Source organism: Trichosurus vulpecula, chromosome 1 (assembly GCF_011100635.1).
Source record: "Trichosurus vulpecula isolate mTriVul1 chromosome 1, mTriVul1.pri, whole genome shotgun sequence".
In the NCBI taxonomy this organism is placed as follows: Eukaryota; Metazoa; Chordata; class Mammalia; order Diprotodontia; family Phalangeridae; genus Trichosurus; species Trichosurus vulpecula.
The window spans coordinates 111442419-111465983 of NC_050573.1; positions in this window are offsets into that span (position 1 = coordinate 111442419).

Here is a 23565-nt window from a genome sequence, read left to right on the forward strand (position 1 = left end):
ATGATCCTTTGGCCAACTTAATTCTGACACTGCTTTAAGGAATGGCATGGAATTACTATAATTAAAGAACTTGAACTCCCAGAATCCTCCTAGGCTAGCAGTGACATCTGCACAACTTATCCCCACATTGAAATAAAAACAGCATGGCCTTTTGGTTGGGCATGATGACTAAACAAATTGTGGTCTGTGAATAGAATGGAATAGTACTGTACCATAATAAATATGGAATATGGAGGATTCAGAGAAACATCAACAGACTTATATGAACACTGTATGGGTATAGAACAACAAAATAAACCCAACACTGAATGCTGTGCGATTAAAATGATGGTGCTTGCCTCTCTACCAACCCCCTCCCATAAGAGATTTTAAATGGACTTCTCTCTCTTATTTGCAGAGGTGGGGGGTGTTAAATATTGCATATACCGTCAGATTCCATTGATATAGTGGTTGATTTTGCTGAACTGCTCCTTTTGTAGTCTTTTTATTATTATAATTTCTATTCCTTGTTATAAGAGATTGCTTTGTGGGTATGGGGCTGGGGAGGAATAATTTTGGAAATGAAGATAAAAAAAATCAAAGATATTAATAATTCTTTAAAAGACATGGCAGGAGAAAATGTGATATGATACATGTTAGCCCTCTAGAGACTACGAACATTTGACCAGGAGCCAGAAGATATGGCAGCCTCTTAGAGCACAGACTTCAGTTGAAGAATAAAAGCATTGAAATATTGAATGGTCTTAATAAATGGAATTCAATTGAATTACTCTGAGGTTATTTGACATTTCTTGAATTATAGATTTTCTCTGTTTAAGTTTTTCTCATACTCAGAAATAGAAAGTAGGATATCAAATTTTTGAATCTTCAGTTAATTAAAAACAAAAAAGGTTATTCCATATTAATAAAATTTAAACACCAGATTCAGAAACATTTAGTCATGATGTTATTAATTTTCTGAGAAATTAATATAGCTTAAACTATTTCAGCCTCTATATTTCTTGTCACTTGATAATAATAACATTTTTATTTTCTGGGGGAGTCTGGACATGCAATTTCAAGGCACAAAGAATAACCCTCCATATAGAAATTCCTCCCCCAATGCAAATCAACAACTCATCTCTTACTTATGCGCTTAGGCAGTCATCTGGGACACTGAACACTTGAGTGACTTACATGGTCACATAGTTAACATGTTCAGGATCAGGACTTGAGCCTAAGCCTTCCTGACACCAAGGTCATCTCCTCTATCTATTACTCTTTGATGTCTCTGCATAGCATATGTTTCAAAAGCATCCCTCTCAATGCAAGCTTATCTTGTGCTGGTTAATTAGGTGTATGGATATGAGCATGGTGTATGGGAAAAAGGTCTATTTTGGGCATTAGGAGATCTAGGTTCAAGCCACAGACTCATAATTTTGGCTCTGTTAGTGCACAGCCACAGGAGTTCCTCAGCATATGAGCTTCACTGCCATCCTTATCCTTATCAAGGAAAAATGAATACAGTCATCAAATTTTACTTTGTTCAGCCATTCCTCCATTCTTCATGTTCAAATCATTTCTTAATATGCAAGTGGGGGTGGGGGTGGGGGTGGAGAAGAGGGTAGTGTCTGCTGGAGAAGGGAAATATTGTGCAATATGTGTTTTCAATTAACTAGAGAGTTATTAAGATAGGGAGAGAACAAAGAGCATGCAGACCCTGAAGAGCCAGAGGACTATGAAAGATGAATATTAAGCAAAGCCCAGCACAGCAGGTACCAGATGTGATGCTCATGGGAGCCACTAGGGGCTTGCATTTGGATGCCTAGCATCAAGGCATTTGCACCTTTTATTGCTTTTGCTGCTAGAGGGCCTTACAGGGGGCAAGTCACTCTGCCCTGAGGCTATTTGTCTCATAGGTACTGAAAAGCAAAAATCTCCTGGGCTCATTCTCTTTTTAATCTGTGACTTTAACACAAAAGCATAAATTGAGAAATCATTAAATTTGGGAAGTACCTTATAGATGATATAGTCAACCCCTTGATTTTATACTTGAGGTTTATAAAACCAGAGAAGTAATTTGCTCAAGGTCACATAGTGGCAAAGACAGATGTCCTTCTGAAATCACCAAACTTCATAATCTTATGCTCTTTCCAGTACATTGTAAATCCATTGTAAGTGGATCATTCATGGAGCCTGTAGAACAAATTTCCATCCTTTTATCCAGCCTTCAACACACCCATTCAAGTAGTAGAAGTGACGAAGGCCGTACTGTGTGCAAATTTTTTAATTAAGTGGTGTTTAGTACAAAGAAAAATAAGATAGGGTCTTTTGATTTACAGCAACTCTGATTAGGGAGATAACATTTAAACACAATCAGTTAAATTAGAATCGTAAAGGACAATTTATGGAATCACAGATTTAGAGCTAAAAGGGACTTAGCAGCCATGTCATCTACCTACCTCATGTTACAGATGAGAAGAGTAAGTCCTAGAGAGGTTGTTACTTGCCCAATGTCAGACAGAACTGATTTCAGCTGAGATGGACAGGGAAGCAAGGATTCCAGTTAGATTTGGAGAAAAAAAATGGATAAGGATTCAAATACCTAGGCAGGAAGAATAAAGTGGCTCTTAGTCATGGTGGAAAGATCACTTGTTTGTGATTCAATCAAGTAATCAGCAAGCATTTATCAGCATTTACACTGAGCCAGTTAGGTCAGGCCCAGAGTCAGGAAGACTCATCTTCTAATTTCAAATCTGGCCTAAGACACCTTCTAGTTATGTGACCCTGGGCAAGTCACTTAACCTTGTTTGCTTCAGTTCCTCCTCTATAAAACGAGTTGGAGAAGGAAACGGCAAACAATGCCAGTATCTTTGTCAAGAAAACCCCAAACGAGTTCACGGAGCCTTGGAGGTGACTGAAATGATTGAACAACAACAACCATGTACCTGGAACAATGTTAATTATTAGGGAGACAAAGAAAAGGCAAAAAAACACCCCTGCCCTCAGGAAGCTTACATTCTAATGGGAGTGAATCAGAAGATGCAAAGTCTAAACATCTCTCTTTCGCTTACTAGATATGATCAACTTTCTGTACCCCAATTTCCTCACCAGCAGACATGATGATGACATCTAATATCACCTGCAGTGTTTAACATTCTATGAGTCTATAAATGTACAATAGTTTCTCATCAATGGGTCCCCAGAATAGTTACCTTGGGTTAGAGGTGATCTGTGGGTCAGCACCCACTCCAAACTCATGTACCTCCAGGAATTGTGATCCAAATTCAGGACACATATATAAGGAATACTTGTGTTAGAGGAACGTGTGTGAGGAACATGCTAACAGTCTATGTGGCCCAGTCACATACAGCAGGGGATATATGTGGCCAGAACAATCTATTTCTCCAAAACTGAAGGGCTTTTGAGGTTCTCAGATAGTCTTTATGCTGGTTCCTTCCAAAATCTTTATGCTGGTTCTTTCTAGACATTATGCTTCTGCTTTCTTCTGGTGTGTTGCCTCTACCCAGAATATCTGTTAGTCTCATTGTCACTGAGCTTTTCTTTGCTACTACATTTTGGGATTCTGCTTTTTATGGTCATCTGCTTAGTTCCCAGTTCCCATGTTCTAAGGTACACTGATTAGAAAGCCTCTCCATGACAAAGAACTTCTGATGAGTTTGAACAGGTTGTAACACACTGCAACTAAAGAATTATAATGGATGCCATCAAAGAAATGTATCAGCAGAAAAGAAAATGGGCTGGTAACATAATAACAAGGATACTCATTAGACAGCCTAGGCCTTGGTTTCTTCATCTTAAAAAGACATTTGGATTTGATGACCTCCAATAGCTCTATGATCCTGTGAACTGCTTGATTGTGGGCAAGTTATCTCTGAGCAGAAGCTTTATCATAATAACCAGAAGGTATTCACAACTTTATAGCCCTTTGGGCATAGTTCCAAATTATTCTCCAGAATGTCTGAATAAATTCACAAATCCATCAACAATGCATTGGTGTCACGCTCTTCCCATATCCCCTCCAACATTTATGATTTTTCTTTTTGTCATACTAGCCAATCTGACAGGTGTGAGATGGTACCTGAGAGTTGTTTTGATTTGCATTTCTCTAATCACTAGTGAATTAGAGCATTTTTTTTTCATATGACTATAGATAGTTTTGGTTTCTTTGTCTAAAAACTACCTGTTCCTAACCTCTGACCATTTATCAGTTGGGGAATGACTTGTATTCTTATAAATTTGACTCAGTTCACTATCTATTTGAGAAATGAGACCTTTATCAGAGATACTTGCTACAAATTATTCCCCAATTTTCTATTTTCCTTCTATTTTTTTGTCATATTTATTTTGTTTGTGCAAAAACTTTTTAAATTTTATATAATCAAAAGTATTCATTTTTCATTTTGTAATGCTCTCTATATCTTATTTGGTCCTGAGTTCTTCCTTTATTCATAGATCTGACAGGTAAATTATTCTATGTTCTTTTAATTTGCATCTGTTGAGGAATGGCTGAACAAGTTGTGGTATATAATTGTGATGGAATATTATTTTGGTACAAGAAATGACAAGCAGGATGATTTGATTAAAAACCTGGAAAGACATATAAAATGATGCAAAGTGAAGGGAGCAGAACCAGGAGAACGTTGTACACAGTAACAGCAATATTGTACAATGAAGAACTATGAATGACTTAGCTATTCTCAGCAATACAATGATCCAAGACAATCCCAAAGGACTTCTGAGGAAAAATGCTATCTGCCCCCAGAGAAAGAACTGATGTTGTCTGAATACAGACTGAAGCACCCTATTTTTCACTTTCTTTCTTCTTCGTTTGTTGTTGCTGCTGTTGTTCAAGTATTCTTGTATGAAATGACTAATAAGGAAATGTTTTATATGATTGCTCGTGTATAACCTAGATCAGATTGCTTACCATCTCAGGAAGGGGGAAGGAGAGAGGGGAAGGGATAGAATTTGGAACTCAAAACTTTAAAAAAAAAAGTTTAAAATTGTTTTAACATGTAATTGGGGGGAAAATAATAACCAGAGGGAGTCTCTATGTCTCAGAGTGGTTGTAAAGATCAAATCACGTACATCTACAATCTGCTTTGTATGTCACATGCTTTGCATACTTGATTCATGTTTGTTAGATAAGGGCCTTTATGGCAGAGGAGAAGGAGGAGGAAATGATTGATGCAGAAAAATGCCTAGAATAACTGATAAATACGTGATTGCAGACCCTGAAACCAAATAAATTTTAATAGCTTTTCTTATCTGGCCTGGTTGTGATCAGTGCATTCATAGATGTCTGTTGTCTATTCATCCTGAACTGAAGCTTCTGTAAAAGATTTCTACTCCTTTTTATCCATCTCAGCATAAAATCCTATATATACCCTGATCCCCTTAGACTAATCCAAACTGGTCCATGTAAATACAGAGATGACTTCCTGGGCCATGGTTGCAAATGCTACTTCATCTTCCAGAGCCAGAAAAGGAATGGAATATAAGGGTAGCAATGAGCTTGTAGTATATGTCTCTTTGTATCCTTTCTACTTGTCGAGTTTTATTTAAGTCTTTTGTTTCTTTCATCACCATCCTTCCTAGATATACACTTTCCCTCTCCTTTATTCTTACCTAGTTGCCTACGGCCCCTCCCCCCCAACACACACACACACTCACTACCCCCTAGGGAGTCTTTCTTTATAATAAGAAAACATTTAAGCAAAGCTAACTGATACAGTCAATGTGTTGGACTAAAAATGCACAATTGCAACTCCACAGTCCTCCCATGAAAGATGCATTCTTTTTTTATGTGCAACTTTTGTGTGTTCCACCAGTCCTTTAGACGTTTACTGATAAACCCTATAGTTAGATTAAGGCACCTAGTTAGACTAGGGCACAGCAGCAGAGAGAATACTGGGCCTGAAAGGAAGATATGAGTTCAAATCTGGCCTCAGACACTTACTAGCTGTGTGATCCTGGGCAAGTCACTTAACCATGTTTGCCTCAATGAGCTACAGAAGGAAATGGCAAATTTCTCCAGAATCTTTGCCCAAAAAACCCCAAATGGAATCATGAAGAGTCGGACATGACTGAAATGACTGAATAGCAATAACAAAACAGTTAAGCTGGAGGTGAGCATAACAGCATTTCTGTTCCTTGACTTTCAGAACTGGATAAATACTGAACCTTCAAGTGCTCTGTGAATGTCTGCTATTAATATCATTATCATCAGTTAAAGAGAAGAACACACAAGCTCTCCTAGCAGGGCTCCATTTCCCCATTCTCCCTCTCTACATTCAGTTCAGTGCCTCTTTAAAATCACCCACACATCTTAGGCTTTTTCCAATATCACCTGACCTCAAAGCTGTGTAGGAGGAGAGCACACAAAGCACTCCCTGTTAGGCTCTCCAGGTGTGTGCATTCTGTGGGGGAGTGCTCCAAGTTCAGGGTATGCCCATTCCACATGTACTCTGGAAACTCCTACAAGAAAGGGTGGTGTAGCACTGTCATTTTTGGGGTGGAGTGACCTTGTTAAGTGATGCTATGGTACATTTTTACTGCCACCATAACTCAGGTGATTCTACAATGAGAACATTTATTTTGCCACCAAAAAGAAATCAATAGAATTGCACATTAAGGACTGATAGGGACCCTAGAGGTCAGAAAATTGAGAATCAAAGTTAACCTAAACTAAAGCACAGAGACTAGGTGCTTAATCAATATTTGTCGATTGATTGTTGAATAATTGACTGACCCATGATCCATAGGTAGTAAGTGGCAGAGCTAGGATTTGAACCCAGGTCTTTTGACCTGCCAAATCCAGAGCTATTTCCACTTCACCAAATTAAGAAGGAAATCTCCACTTATTTACTGGGCAAAAGACACCCCCCCCCACACACACACACACATACGCTATCGATGGCTACTGAAGAAGCAGGGCTGGCAGGAACAACACAGTTACAGGGCGTGCATGCAGCAGAGTCAGCAAGTCAGGTTTCATGTTTTTTGTCTCTCCTGTGAAATAACTTGCTAATTGGAAGAGCTGCCGTATGCAAATGAGTAGACTTTAAATATAGTATAATTGCTACCAATTCTCCATGGGAATGGGAAGAAATGAGGGCATGGATAAGAGAAATAAATGTAAGCTCTGCATATTAGATAGTGGTGTCAACCTTTTCCTGAACAAATCTTTTGCCAGAGATGTTAAGGATGGGATGTTTGACGTAAGTACTGCTTTTGTGCCCTTTGGCTGCTCACTCCTCTGGGGTCAAGTAGCTACAAGTTAAACAGAAAGAAGAAAAGAATAGTAAATATCACGCCCACCCAATGAGGGCCTGCCAGGGGAGGGCTAATGAAAATGAAATAGGCAAACAGGATCAATTGTGCAGGAGAAGGAGGTTGGTTTCTGCACTAAGAATGCAGTTAGCAAATGGGTGATCACAAACGGTGACCAAGACTCAGGGCAGAGCCTTGGAGTGAGAGTCATAAATCAGTTGAGGCAATATAAGAAAATGTCAGGTGATCTATCCAGTCTGAGTCAAGTGTGTACAACTTAGAAGACAGGGAGCTAGGTATAAGGTCCATGAGAACTGTACATAGGATGGGCTGGGTTTGGGGAGCTTTTCTCCATGGTATTGATACCCAGGGGCATGTTTCTTCTTTTTGGAGGCCTGAAGACTGATGTCCTTGAACAAAGAAACTTGTGTCCCCTCCACCAGTCTGTGTTGTAAGGTATAAGGCCACTTCTCTGCCTGGTTCCAAGGTCCCCAAGGACCTTGGACTTCAACCACCTTATCTCTCCTCCCCCCAATTTCTGTGGGGCATGAGTGTGGTGTTAACGTGATTAAAGATCTTCCCTGACCATTCAATAGGACCTTTACTTACACCCTTTACACCCCAGGCCCACACCCTTTTGCTAATTAGGTCACAAGAGGTGTGAAGCCCCCAGGGCCCTAAGGAAAGGAGCCAATTGTACGGGCACTGAGTTCTAGCCAATCAGATGTGCATGAATTCAGTCAGAGACCTGAGTTCTAGCCAATCAGATGCCAGGTAGGACTGTATATAAGGAAAGCACAGAATGTGAGAGCAGCAGAATCGAGAAGCAGACATGAAGCAGAATTGCGAACATCAAGAAGACATTGAGGCAGCAGACATCAAGAAATTGAAGACAGACACTGAGAAAGCCAGCATCAAAAGAGACTGCAGAGTGGAGGGTGCAGACCAGAGAGTTGTGGAGATCAAAGAGCTGAGAATCTACAGCATCAAGAGATTGGAGAACTGAGAATCCAGAGAATCCAGGAGACTGCAAGGACTCTGAGAACTCCAAGGGCTTTCAGAACTTTGGGAGAGGACACAGGCAAGCAGATGGTTAGGATTCATAAGTGATTGTTTATGGGAAGGCCCTAGCAGGGGGGAAGGTTACAGAATGACTTGGTTCCTTGCTATAATAACGTTATAATTTTCTTGTTGCTACACTGAAGTGGGCTTACTGGTTTTGGAATATAATTATTGCTATATCAAATTTGGGTTATTGGTCTTGGGATTTGATACTCTGCTGTCTAAATAAATATTATACTTCTTCTGCCTTCCACCTAGAGAGGTTTTCATACTTTGCAATTCCAAACGATACAGGCATATTCATTGTCATCTTCGAGGTCATGAATCTTGCCTTACTGACACAATGAGCTGGACTCTTTGGGATATGAGTCACCCACTTGATGTGACCCACAGCTAGGTCGTCCTCTATCACACATCACTGGGCAAACTATTGTCTCTGCCCACACTAGTCCCATTCTTCAACCCTTTATGTACTAGATAAAAAGCATCCCTAGTTATGGCTCTGAGATCAGGAAAACCAGGGCCACAAAATGAAGACAGCTTCTGAGCTGTCAATTAAGTGAGTTCCTCACCCATAGAAAGCTGTATTCTTTTCTGATTCTTAAAGGGGTAAAGCTGTCAAATGCTATGACCATATCAGATGGTACAAATAATCTATCAACTGGAAAACATCTTCCTTCATATTGTGTGTGTATTATTTGTATTTATTTGTTATTGTTATTTAATGCAGAGAAGTAACAGAAGGAAAGCTAAAAGAAGCAGAGACAAGCAGAATACCTTTGAAACTTAGAGAGTAAATGTATTATATATTTAAAATGAAAGCTATGCATAATGGAGATCTTCGGTTTCACATATAATCTTTTTCTGTTCTGCTATGTATGTGGAAATGGCCATTTTTTTTAAATTTCGGAATAAGCATGATTTTTTAAAATTCTGCAATCATGACAAAGATAATGGAAAGGGAAGATAATGGAAAGGACTAATTGTTGAAAACAGGGGAATCTACCCTGTATGTAAAGAAAAACTTTGCCAGCAATTAGACATGTCTCAAAGTAGAATGGGATGACCACAGAGTTGGGATAGAGAATTTTCTGTCATGAGAGGGCTCTGAGTTGATGGTCATTTTAGAGGGATGTCACCACCCATAAATCCTCATGCTATCAGTGGGAAGGATGAACATACATAGGGAACACATGTGACTAAAGTGCACAGAGGAACGGCCAACTCATACCTCTGATATCGCTGGATTGCCAGTATCTTTGGATCACATAGAAGTTTTACAAATCCAATCACTGGATTGGCTGGGGAGGGAGAGCAGTTGTTTACTCCCCTTTAGTCTGTTTCTCTGAGCTTTGGCTAGAATGGATGTTTCCTTCTAAATTAGGGAGAGAGAGAGAGAGAGAGAGAGAAAGTTTGAGAGAGAGAGAGAGAGAGAGAGAGAGAGAGAGAGAGAGAGAGAGAGAAAGAGAGATTTCTTGATCCAGGCCAAGCTCTTTAGAACACAGACCCAGAGCTGCATTAGACTAAAATCTGTCTTTTCATTAGTATGTACTTGGTTACCAATGTCAGGGAATTTCGCTCAGGCTCACTCTGAATTAGAGTTAGGGATTCTGTGAAGTTGCCTGCTTAATTCCCATTTGCCAAACTAGTCCAAATTAGTGCTATTTTAAAGGCCAGCCTTTGAGAAAACTGCCAAGGACATTTTGTGTTCCCACCACAAAACCTTCCTCCTCTTTCATAACCCCAAAACTTTTTTGCTCTCCCATGCAGATGAAGGAACAAAGATGTGAGGGTTGGTGAGGTGGATTATTTTTTCCTGCCTTGAGTTTTTATATATAATGAACCTAACAACTTAAAAACAATCAACAAACATGAACATTTCAGTATACAAAGACCCAAAAAGAAGAGACTCTGGATGGAACTGAAATCTTCTCTTATTTATACAGTTTATTCTGAGGTGTAGGGTGTATTGATGGAAGATTAGTACCTTTCATGTGAGGCCTTCTGCACTTTTTTCAGAGCTGCTTTCCACCTTTGGTGTCCACCTGATTCACTCAACTCTCACTGTGGCTCCAAGAGGCCACACACAGCGGCCATACCCTGGTAAAAACCATCTTGGCTGATGAGCTAAATCACATTGAGGGTAACTAAGGGATCTCTAGCCCCTTGGTGAGTCAGGAGTGTGTCCACCCCAAGCATGTGAAGATTTCTTCTGGTAGAATGGGCAGATGAGAACAAGTTGTTCCAACAGTCCTGCAGGTGGCTGAAGCAAAAACAGTGGAGTGCTTAGAGTTTGGTTAGACTTTGAAGACACCAAGGTCATCCACTGAATCTCAAGCCATCACCAGTCATTTTGACTTGGTCCTGCCATTGGACTGTGATGACTCTGGAAGAGAGAGTGAGCCCAACAACTTCACCCAGCTTGGCCTCACTTAAATCCAATTTATGTGTGACATCATTCATACTATTTTGCCCTTTTTTACATACTTCAAAGTTCTGTGGCAACAGGTAATGACGAAGCAGCAGATGTAAATACATTGGGAGCTAAACACAACCCTGCACACAGGTGGCTCAGGCCATGAGGTCGTCTTCTCACTAGAAGTAGCACTAGGCTTTGGCAGCCCCATGGGTGTCTGAACAGCCTTTTAAAGACCACATTGCTCACCTCCTGGTGTGAGGAAGGGGCCAGAAAAGGTACCCTAAAAAAAAGTGTCTGCTTACTCAACTCTGGCCTGCTTATCACAGCAGGTGAGGATTCCCCCCACCCCCACCCATGGTCAAAACACTCACACAGAAACACATACACACACACACACACACACAAAACATACTAAAACTTCTGCAAAAATGATTTCATTCATCATTGGTACATGGAATGTGCATACACTTTTGGACAACACAAAATCCAGTAGACCTGAAAGATGAACTGCTCTTGCTGCAAGAGAACTCAGCAGGTATCTCACACAAATAGCAGCCCTGAGTGACACAAGGCTGGCAAATGAAGGCCAGCTTACCAAAGTTGGAGCTGGATACATGTTTTTCTGGAGTGGCTGCATTGAAGGGGAGAGCCATGAAGCTGGCATAGGTTTTGCAATCAAAACTAATCTAGTCAACAAGCTTGGATGCCTACCAAAAGGAATGAATGTCAGGCTTATGACAATGAGATTGCCAATTGAAGGAAAGTACCACAGCACCATCATCAGTGCCTATGTACCCACCATGACAACCCTGATGAGGTCAAAGAAAAATTTTGTGAAGACCTGGAGACCTTCATCATCCATGTGCTGAAAGAGGATGAGCTTAAAATTGGAAGGGCAGACTCAGACTACCAGACATGGCAGGGAGTCCTTGGGAGGAATGGAGCTGGAAACAGCAACAGCAACGGTCACTTGCTACTGAAGACTTGTGCATCTCATGACCTGCTCATCACCAACACTGTCTTCAATTTACCTAAATGCAATGAAACTTTGGAACTGATTATGTGACATGGGAGACACTGGCAAAGGGTCACATAGCATTGTGTGCCCACATCAAAGAAGGTGCTGTGCCCTATGAGCCAAGCAGAATTGCAGTAGCTCAAAAGAAACATGAGATGTACAAATTTAGGGACACCTCTACTCCAAATGTTTATGTGGTCTATTTGTGCCCAACCTGTGGTAGAGCCTTCTGAGCTCATATTGGTCTGATCAGCCACAGTTGGACACATCGTGCCTTGATGCCAACATAGTGATATCATTTTGGTCCTCTTCAAGAACTGACAACAACCAACCAACAGTTTATTTTTACGTGTCTATTAAATTTAATAGTAGCAAAATCGCCCAGTTTGTACCCCCTTTAATTTCTTTTTTTCTTCTCTGTATTTGAAAACATTTTATTCTTTCTCTTTTCTTTCTTTTTTGTTTAGCTTCTATATTTCTCCCTACTAACCTCGCCTCCCCTCACTACCACCACAATTAGAATCTTTCCCTTGTAAAAAATAAATATTTTTAAAAGTCAATTTTTAGTCAAATATGCAAATGTATGTGCTATTCTTCACCTACAATCTCTCACCTCTCTTCCAAGAGGAGGGACGCATGCCTCATCTTCAATCTATTAAAACTCTGATTGGCTTCAGAAAGGTCCAAGGAATAGTTGATATGATGTTTGCTGCTAAACAACTACAGAAGAAATGCCAGGAGCAGAACAGAGATCTGTATGTGTTTGTCTATCTGACCAAGGCCTTTGAGTCATGAGAGCTTATGGAAAATTATGTCAAAATTTGGTTGCCCAAAGAAGTATATCAGTACTGTACATCAATTTCATGACAGCATGCTTGCCCAGGTTCTGGATAATGGACAATGCTCTCATGCCTTCCCAGTCACCAATGGAGTGAAACAAGGCTGTCTGCTTGCTCTCATACTTTTTAGTATGATGTTTTCAGTCATGTTGTCAAATACCTTCAATGAGGACAAACAGGACATTGAAGTGAGCTACCGCATTGTTGGTAAATTCTTCAACTTGAAAAGGCTACAAGCCAAGACTAAAGCTGAAGCAGTGTTGGTGCATGATTTTTTGTTTGCAGATGGTTGTGCATTCAATGCCGTTTCTGAAGCTGAGATGCAACAAAAAATAGGGATTCTGTGCTGCTTGTGCTAATTTTGGCCTAACAATTAACACAAAGAAAACACAGGTGCTCCATTAGCCAGCACCATCCATGTGTGGAACCATCAGTTACAGCAACTGGAGAAGTTTTGAATACTGTGGATAAGTTCATTTACCTTGGCAGTATCCTTTCCAGGGATGTACACATTGCTAATGAGGTTGACACACACATTGCTAGAGCTAGCTCAGTACTTGGGAGGCTCCAAAGGAATGTGGGAAAGAAGAGGTATTAGACTGATTTACCAAACTAAAGGTCTTCACAACTGTTGTGCTGACTTCGTTGTTGCATGCCTGTGAAAACTGGAAAGTATACCAGAGCCATTCCAGGAAACTGAATTGCTTCCATTTGAATTGTCTTAGGAAGATTCTGAAGATCACCCGGCAGGATAAGATACCAGACACCGAGGTCCTTTCTTGAACTAAACTGCCAAGCATTCAAATTCTACTGCAGAGACTGCAACTCAGATGAGCTGGCCACATCATCCAAAAGCCAATGTAGGCTTACCAAAAAGACTATTTTATGGAGAACTCATGAAGGGCAAGTCCTCACATGGTAGTCAGAAAAGGTGATACAAAGACACCCTCAAGGCCTCTCTTAAGAACTTTGGGATTGAATTCATGACATAGGAGACACTGGCACAGGCCATCCAGCATGGCATTCCCACATCAGAGAAGGTGCCATGTTCTTTGAGCAAAACAAAATTGACATTGCAAACATAAGATGCACAAATTCAGAGAATCCATCCCAAATGTTCACATGGATTGTTTGTTCCAGACCTGTGGTAGAGCATTCTAAGCTTTTATTGGTCTGATCAGCCACAGTCAGATACACTGTAACTTGATTCTAACATAGTGATGTCATTTTGGTCTTCTTCTAGAACAAAGGACAACAATCAACCACTACTAAAATTCTGATAGGATTATTGTTTTATTTAGAGCTCTAATGTCTTTCAAAGTTGTTTTCCTTTATGTTTTTGTGATCATCATGTAAATTACTTTAATTCCTCTCCCGACTCTCAAGACTTTCTTTAATATGCCCTAGCTAGGGTACCTTCTCCCAACCCTTGCTTTTATGCGGTGTCTTCCCCCATTTGACTGTATGCTCTTTGAGGGTAGTAAATGACTTTCTGCTTATATTGGTATTCCCAGCACTTTGGAGAATGGAAGCACATATGAAAGGCTTAACAGATGCTTATTGACTATGGTTGACTAATTGCTATTGTGGTTCTGCTCTGATTTCATGCTGCCAAAAGTTCATACCAGTCTTCTCAGGTTTCTCTGAATTCGTCATATTCATCATTTTTAGGACTTAATGATATCTCACTATATACTCACATACATATACATAAATACATACACACACAGCACAATTTACTCAGCTATTCCCTAATTGGTTTAGTATCTAGTTTTTATATAAGAAAAAAAATTCTGCTACAAATATTTTCAGACATATGGGTCATTACTCTGTGGCTTTAAACTCTCTGGGGGGGTTGGATATGTAGCTAAATTCAAACACTGAACAATTTAAATCAGCTTAATTAGGCATAAACTGGTTTAATCCAATTCAATCCAATTTACATTAGTCCAATCCAATCTAAATCACTTTATTTAATTTAGTTTAATTTAGTTGTAACAGGTCAAATCCAGTGTAAACAGGTTCATTCCAGGTTAAACTGGTCCAATATAATCTAAACTGCTTTATTTAATCTAGCTCGATCCTGTTTAAACCAGTTCAAACTGGTTCATTCCATTCAAATAAGTTTAAAGACATTCAGTCTGCTTTAAAGTGGTTTATTTTTGTTCGAACTGATTTGAACAGGTTGAAACTGGTTCACTTGAGTTCAACTCAGTTTAAATTGGTTCAATCCAACAATTCAGTGTAAATCTGTTTAACTCAGATCAATCCAGGTTAAAGTGTCCCCATAATTAAATCCAATTTGAACCAATCCACTGTGTGTATATATTTAACTTATTGAGCTTATATGATAAACCATTTATTATGTATATGTAAGTATATAAATATAGAAACAAATAAATGTTTTGTTCTTCCTTCTTGAAGAGGACCATGACATCAGAAAGGTGATACCACAACTAGCTTCTCAGTACCCATGTCTTCTAAGTGTTCATGATTCTAAGTACTTAAGTATATAAATATCTAGGTAACTGATTACCGAAGTGCTTAAGTACTTACGTGCCTAGGTACCTAATTATCTCTATACCTAAGTGCATGTGTACTTAAGTATCTATATATCTGAGTGCCCAAAGTATCTTACCTATGTAACAAATTCATTATCCATGTTCCTATGTTCCTTAGAACCCCCGTGCTTAAGTAGCAAAATGTTGTAGTTGTTTTAGTCTTTCAGTTGTGTTTGACTTTTCGTGATCCCAGTAAAAATGTTTCTACCTGTCAGAATGGGTTTGGACTGGTTTGAACTGGTCTGTGCCCATCTGAACCAGTTTTGACTGTCCAGAACCTATTTTGGCCAATCTTAACCATCTTAAATCAGAACATTTTTACTGGTCTGAACTAGTTATGACTAGTCTAAATGTTTGGAACTGGTTTCAACCTTCTTCAACTGGTTTGAACCAGTCTGAATGATTTCCATACGTTTGAACAAGTTTGAGGGGGCAGCTAGGTGTCACAGTGAGCAGAGCACTGGCCCTGGAGTCAGGAGGACCTGAGTTCAAATCCAGCCTCAGACACTTGATACACTTACTAGCTGTGTGACCTTGGGCAAGTTATTTGACCCCAATTGTCCTGCTTTCCCCCTTCCAAATCTAAAACAGTCTAAACTTGCCTAAACCACTTTTGACCTGTTTGAACTAGTTTCAACTGTAATGAACTGTTTTTAAATGTTACACAGTGACCTCATTCTCTCTTACATAGTGACCTAGGCCCATGACTTCTCTAGGCAAGGACCCCATTATCTTCATACCCAAAGACTCAATTACCTATGTACCTAATAACTCAAGTACTAAATAACCTATGTTTATGTCCCTGAGTACTTATGTACTTAAGTACCTAAGAACCCAATTAACTGATTATCTAAGCACCTAATTACTTTAGCTCCTTAAGTACCTAATTACCTAAGTTTCTATGTTCCTAAGGATGTATATACCTAAGCTAATCAGATCAATAGGAACTTGGAATGCTCTACAACAAGTCTGGCATAAATAGTCTATGTGAACATTTAGGGTGAATTCTCTAAATTTGCCATCTTGTGCTTCTTTTGAGCTACTTCAATTCTGCTTTTCACATACAGCACGGTGCCTTCTTTGATGAGTGCACACCATGCTGGGTGGTCCTGTGCCAGTGTCTCCCATGAGAGCCACACTGGTTCTCAGGTAGATGACAGTCTTCCAGGTGAAGGATCAGCCCATTAAGGAGGTTTTTGGCCAGTAATGTATACTGTCCAGGTTTCGCAGGCATACAACAATGAGGTCAACACAATGGCTCTATAGACCTTCAGTTTGATGGACAATGGAGGCATCCTTGAAGTCCTGGTGGATAACCTCCTCTTGCAATATAACCCAGAAAATTTCAGTCAACTTTTGTACCAACAATGGACCCTGGCCCCCTTGTAAATCTCAGCTGGAATAGAATCAGCACTAGGTGCTTTGCCACACAAAAGAAGCCTGATGGCATTCAAAACCTCTTCTTCAGTTGGAAATTGGGATAGAGAGGGACTGACTTGAACTTGAGGTAAATGGTGAATGGCTTCAGCACTGACTGATGACAGTTCATTTAGAACACTACAGAAGTGTTCAGCCCAAGTCTCCAGAATCATATCCTTATCAATGAGGCTCCATCAGCACTGAGTAACCGAGATGCAACATACGTCTTTGGTGTATAAATACCCTTCAGGGCATCATAAAAGTGTTTGGGATTGTTACTATCAGTGTAAAACTGAATTTCATCTGCCTTCTAACTGAGCCAAGAATCCTGCATCTCTCTAAGCTTCATTTGTACTTTACTTTTGATGGAGTTAATTTTGCCTTCTTAGAGATGAACTATCCTGCTGGAAAACCTTGTGGAGTTCTCGATTTTCATTTAGCAGCTTCCGAATGAATTTCCCTATCATTTTTGTCAAACCAGTCTTGATGTTTGTGAGTGTTCTGACCCAAATGAGTAATTGCAGCACTGTGTACCAAATCTCTGAAAGCTGCCTACTCCTCTTCTACTCCACTGTTACCAACCATGTGCTGGTGAAGCTTGCCCTCCAAGTTAGCAATAAACTGTTTCTGTTCAGAGAAGTGCTCCAGTCTATTGAGATTAAGTCTTCTGGCAGTCATCTTGCCTTGGGGCCATAGCTTTTGTTGAAGGTGAATATTAATCTTGAAGAGGATAAATCTATGACCAGATGTTACAACAATTGGGCTAGCAGTTGCTGTGGGAATGAAAAACCAACACAAGCCCAACAACAAGAAAACTGCCAGCACAGGTTCTTTTGATCTGCTTTACTAAGGAAAGCAATGTTAAGGGGTTAACAATCTTATTTCAATCTGACATACAAATATCATTCACTTAGTTCAGGGGGAAAAGCCAGCACTCTGAACTTCAGAGCAAATACAAACAAATTACAAACATACATTATAAACAGTCCAAATACAATTCATAGCTACCAAGAAGGCATCCACATCCAGGTTCACAGGCTGGAGGGCTCTTAACTACAGCTCCCCAGATTTTCCACATCAATGCTCCTGCAAGAGTGAGAGCCCCAAACAAACAACTCTGCTCTCTCTTTTTATATACTCTTTAGCCGTCATCAAACATCATCTGAGCCACCAGAACTTAGGCTCCTACTATCAGCTCTGGTCTTAGCAACACCCCACCCCCCCACTCCCCCTCTGACCCCCCCCCCCCCCAGCGCTTCACACCCCTGTTGGCTTAGCACCTAGTAGATAGAGGTTTAGGCCTGGGGCTTTGAACCTAGTAAGGCTCAATTGAAGACACTTAATTTAGCATTCTAAAACAGTAAAAAAAAAAAAGTCCCAACTTAATTGATATTACACCAGTCCAACACTCTGTACCACATATTGCCTTCTTCACCCTCATATCTTATCTGTCTGTTCTCCTTACAATCACGTAATGTATTAAATGTCAATATTTGCTGTGAGGGTGCATCCATGAAGTTTTATTGCATTTAGGTAAATTGAAGACAGTGTTGGTAAAACTTCAGAAGACTGGTATGAACTAATACACCATGAAATCAGAGCAGAACAACAATGGCAATTAGTCAACCATAGTCAATAAGCATTTGTTAAGCCCTTCCTATGTGCTTCCATTGTCCTAAGTGCTGGGAATATCAATAAGAAAGTCATTTACTATGCTTAACAGCACATAAAAGCAAAGGTTGGGAGAAGGTACCTCAGTTAGGGAATGGTAAAGAAAGACTGGAGAGTCAGGAGAGAAATTAATGTAATTTACCAGATGACCACAAAAATATAAAGGAAAACAACTTCAAAAGACAGTAAAACTCTGATGAAAACAATGATCTTATCAGGATTTTAGTAATTTGATGATGAAGCATTCCTCTCTCTTCTTGACAGAGAGGTGAAAGACTGTAGGTGAAGAACAACACATACATTTGCAGATTTGGCCAAAAATTGAATTTTTAAAAAATATTTATTTATTACAAGGGAAGGATTCTAACTGTGGTCATAGTGAGGGAAGGGTACATTAGTAGGGAGTAATGGAAATGCTAAACAAAAAAGAAAGAAAAAGGTATGAATAAAATATTTTGAAAGACAGAGAAGAAAAAAAAGAAATTAAGAAGTAGGTGATTACAAAATGTATGCCAGTTTCATGGCTCTCCCTTTCAATGCAGCCACTCCAGAAAAACATGTGCCCATCTCCAACTTTGGTAAGCTGGCCTTCATTTGCCAGCCTTGTATCACCTAGTACTGCTATTTGAATGACTCATCTGCTGAGTTTTCTCACAACAAGAGCTGTTCATCTTTCAGGTCTACTGGATTTTATGTTGTCCATAACTATGCACATTCCATGTACCAATGATGAATGGAATCATCTTTGCAGAAATTTTTGTACATTTTTTTTGGTGTATTTTGACCACACGGTGGGATCCCCACCTGCTGCATTAAACAGTCCAGGGTTAGGTAAGCAGACACTTTTTATGGCACCTTTTCTGGCCCCTTCTTCACACTGGCAGATGAATAGTGTGGTCCTCAAAAGGCTGCTCAGACACTCATTGGGCTGCCCAATACCATTGTTGTTTCCAGTGAGATGACCCTATATAGCCTAGGCCACTTACATCTACATACAGGGTTGTGTCCATAGCTCCCGGTGTATTTGCACCTGCTGCTTCATCATTTGCGTGTTGCCAAAGGCCTTTGAAGTAGGTAAAAAAAGCAAAATGGTATGAGTGATGTCTTTTGAGTCATACAGACATTGGATTTAAGTGAGACAGAGTTGGGTGAAGTTATTAGCCTCACTCTCTCCTCCAGAGTCATCGCAGTCTAGTGGCAGGACAGAGTCAAAATGACTTGTGATACCTTGGGATGCAGTGGATGACCTTCATCCACAGTACCTGCTTCAGCCACCTTTATCTGCCCATTCCACCATGGGAAGTCTTCACATGCTTGAAGTAGACACCCTCCTAACTCACTGAAGGGTTTGAGACCCCTCGGTTACCCTCAACCTGGTTTAGCCCATCTGCAGAAATAGTTTACTGGAGTGGGGCCACTGCACAAGCTACAATTTCTTGGAGCCATAGTGAGAGCTGGGTGAATCAGGTAGAGAGCAGCCCTGAAAAAGGCCTCTGTAGCCCTCATATCAGAGGTAGTCTTCCCTGAACACACCCTAAACCCCAACAGATTATCAAAGTACCTAATATCTGAGACCTAATTATCTAAATATTTATGTACCTAGGAAATTAAGTATCAAAGTACTCATATTCCTAAGTACCTAGGAGCAAATGGCAGAAGTTGAAAATGGGTAATTTTAGGCTAATATCTGATAAGAAAAGCTTTGTAAAAATTTTAGTTTTCCCAAAGTGGTATGAGCTGCCCTGAAAAACCTTTGGGCAGAAGCTAAGTGATTCCTTGTACATTGAAGAAGGATTTTTTTTCCCCAATATGGCTTCAACTCTATGGCCATGGAGTTCCCTTCCAACTTTGAAATTCTATGATTCTTTGACTTGCTCAAGTTCAGTACAGATAGAAAGTAAACATCCCTCTCTGGCTCCCAACTCATTGTGTAACACAACCTTAGGCTGTGTTACCCTGACTCATTTTCAGACTCAAAAATAGAAATAGAGTACCATGGTAGAAAGCACCCTGGGTGGCAATTTAAAACATCACAGCTTTATTTGTCAGTCTATCACTTTCTAATTAGGTGATGTTGGGAAAGTCATTTTACCTGTCTGGGCCTCAGTTTACTCCACCGTGAGACAAGGGGGCTGGATCAGATGCTCTCTGAGGTCCTTTGCCCTTCTGGGTTCTATGACTCTAAGAAACTGCTTATCTACCTAAACAAGTCTTCTAAGAATTATTTATCTGTTTTCTCGGTTAATCCTGAGAGTGCCACAGCAAGAAGCAACAGTGATAACAATACCAATACTAGCTAGTGTTTGTATGGCACTTTCGGATTCATAAATGGTTTTACCTGTTTGACCTCATTTGATCCTTACAAGATGCGCTATTATTACCATTTTTTCCAGATGAGGAAACTGAGGCTAAGAGAGGCTAAGTGACTTGCCCAGGGTCACAAACCTAGTGAGCATCTGAGTCAGGATTTAAATTCAAATCTTCCTTTCTCCAAGTCCAGCACTCTCTCCATTACACCAAGCACATGACTGTTCTCCTTTTGATATACTGCATTAGAATGTGCTGTGTATTTATGTACCCAGATATTTATGCACATTACTATACATTATGTATAAAGACAGAAAGGGATAGATTTTTCAAAATATATATTTATGCCATTGCTATAATGGATACCTCTTATATTTAGAAAGCAGAGACCAAAAAGATGAATCTAATCTTTCAGTTCTTGATGATTACATGCTTCCAGAAAGACCTAAATCTTTCCTTCGTGTAGTTGGAATCAGGAAACCATAAAGCACATTTATAAACGTGGCCAAGACCAAGACCCTCCATAGACCCTGTTAAGGTAAATCTTTCCCCAGTGACTAGCTCAGTCCCATGCTGATTTCGTGATGGACAATTGTTCTGCAATTAGTCAGGAAAAGCAAGATTCTTTTGCCGGATTTCCCTGCTTACCACCTGGGGTTCTAATCAAGACTTGTTAAGTGCACAGAATAGCATCAGATAGTGTTATCTTTCTCTCATTATATAATAATTACATCTGTGACTTTTTTTTCATTTTAATTATTTTCTTCACTTTAAATGACACGGGGCATCTTAACAAAGTAATTCACAGAGGGAAAATATACTCCCAAAACAGAGGACCTGGACAGACGAGTGCCAGGATGTCTAGATTTTATTTTAATTTTTCTGCTGCTCATCAGTATCCCATTCAAGGCACTGGATATTCAAGCCAACATTTGATATGACAGGAGCTTCTGTTGGTCATAATAGGCCTTTGGATAACTGAGCAACCCCAATGGAATTGGACCCCTCCAGATTCAGAATATCATAGGCTATTAGAGGCAGTATTCCACATAGAGATTCCAGGGCTAGAGCCAAAATTCCCACTCACCCCTTCAATCATTTTTTTTTTTTTATATACCCAATGAGTGGTAGCATGAGTAGTAGACAAAGTGCTGTATTTTGAACCCAGAGACATGAGTTCAAATCCCACTGCTGCCACCTAGATGTCAGAGTGAATACCCGTCAGGACTCGGACTCAGGAAGACCTAAATTTAAATTCTGACTCAGATATTTACTAGCTTTTTGATGCTAGATAAATCACCTTATTTTTCTCATCTATAAAATAAGAGGGTTGGTTTTAGTGATTTTAGGGAATCCTTTTGATTGGCAATAGAAAGCTACTAATACAATGACTTCTGACTACGATCCTGTCATCCTCAACTATTTAATCTCTCTGCACCTCTGGCAACTCTCCAAGATTTATCTACTAAGTCACAGATCTGCACACTGAAGAATTAAAGTTCCACACTGAAGAATACATATTTATGATGCTATTTGTTTCATAACTATTTGGGGGGCCCCATTTGTACTCAACCCCATAGGCAGTTCCTGACCTGCTGACATTCTGAACATCTTATTAAATCTTCAGTTATCTTTCATATATTTATTGGGGTCTTATGTGATCCTGTCCTCACATCTTATAATATGCTTTCTCTTAGGTCCTTCATGATGAACTGCATAACTTCTCCAGGGTCTTCTTCTGTGGCAAGACCTTAAAGATGATGGAGCGTAGTATTTAGAGGCAGCTAACTGGAGCAGTAGAGTGCTGGGCCTGGAGTCAGAAAGAACTGAGTTCAAAGCTGGCTGCCAACACTTAACTATCGGTGGACAAGTTTGCCTCAGTTTCCTCAACTGTTCGATGGGGATAATAACAGCACTGAGTAGCAAATAAACTCCTTTATCCAAGTCCATAACAAACAAAAATCAGAGAAGGTATACAGACAAGAATAAGACAATACAATGCAGTTACAATAAGACAATGCAGAGTGAATGAGTTCTCCCCATTGCGAGTAAGACATCTTCATCAAGAGTTAAGAAAGAGTCCCAGATCTCTCCCAAAGAGAAATTCCTGAAGTGACAAGTACAGTACATTGAGGACGGGGATGTGTCCTAGGTGTCGACTCCTTTCCATGTGGGATTCTTCTCAGAGTTTTCCCTCTCCTATTTTCTTATCTTCTCTCTCAAAGCTGGAATCCAAAAGATTGGATCTCTCTTCCCTCTGCCTCTCATTTAATTCCACCCCTCACCCAAGCATGAAATTTTGAATTCGGAAAATCAAAATCACCGAGCTTGATTATTTTCAGCTCACATATCAGTATCACTTAAGAGACTGACGGAGTATCTTCCTTACAATAACTCTGTGAGATGCAGAAGGGAATATGGTTATTCTTATCCCCATTTTCAGAGAAGGAAGCTGAAATCCTTATTCCCATCCAAAGGATGACATGGATTGAACATGTAGAAAGGGCATTGTGTTATATACAAGTTGAATCAAACGACCTCTGAGGTCTTTTCAACCTGAAAGTTGGTGATTGTGTGGGGCTCTTGCTCATGGTCACAGAGCTAGCACTAGTTAGCAAATATATAGCCCTTTAAGGTTTGCAAAGTGCTTTCCAAATATCATCTCATTTTGTCCTGACCACAACCTTGGGAGGTAGGTGCTATTATTATCCCCATTTTACAGACAGTGAAATTGAGGCAGACAGAGGTCAAGTGACTCACCTTGGGTCGCAAGTGTCTGAGATTAGATTTGAACTTGGGTCTCTCTGAATATCAGAGCTGGTATTTGAACCTGGATCACCTGGACTCCAAGTAAACTCCTTCCATGACCCCACGCTGTTTGAGTGCCCACGATGTGGAAGTTGTGTTATTTATTATTCCTTGGGTGTATATAATGAACCTCTATTTGCAAATAATAAATGTAGCAATGAAGGGTTGTGCTAGGGGGATATTAAT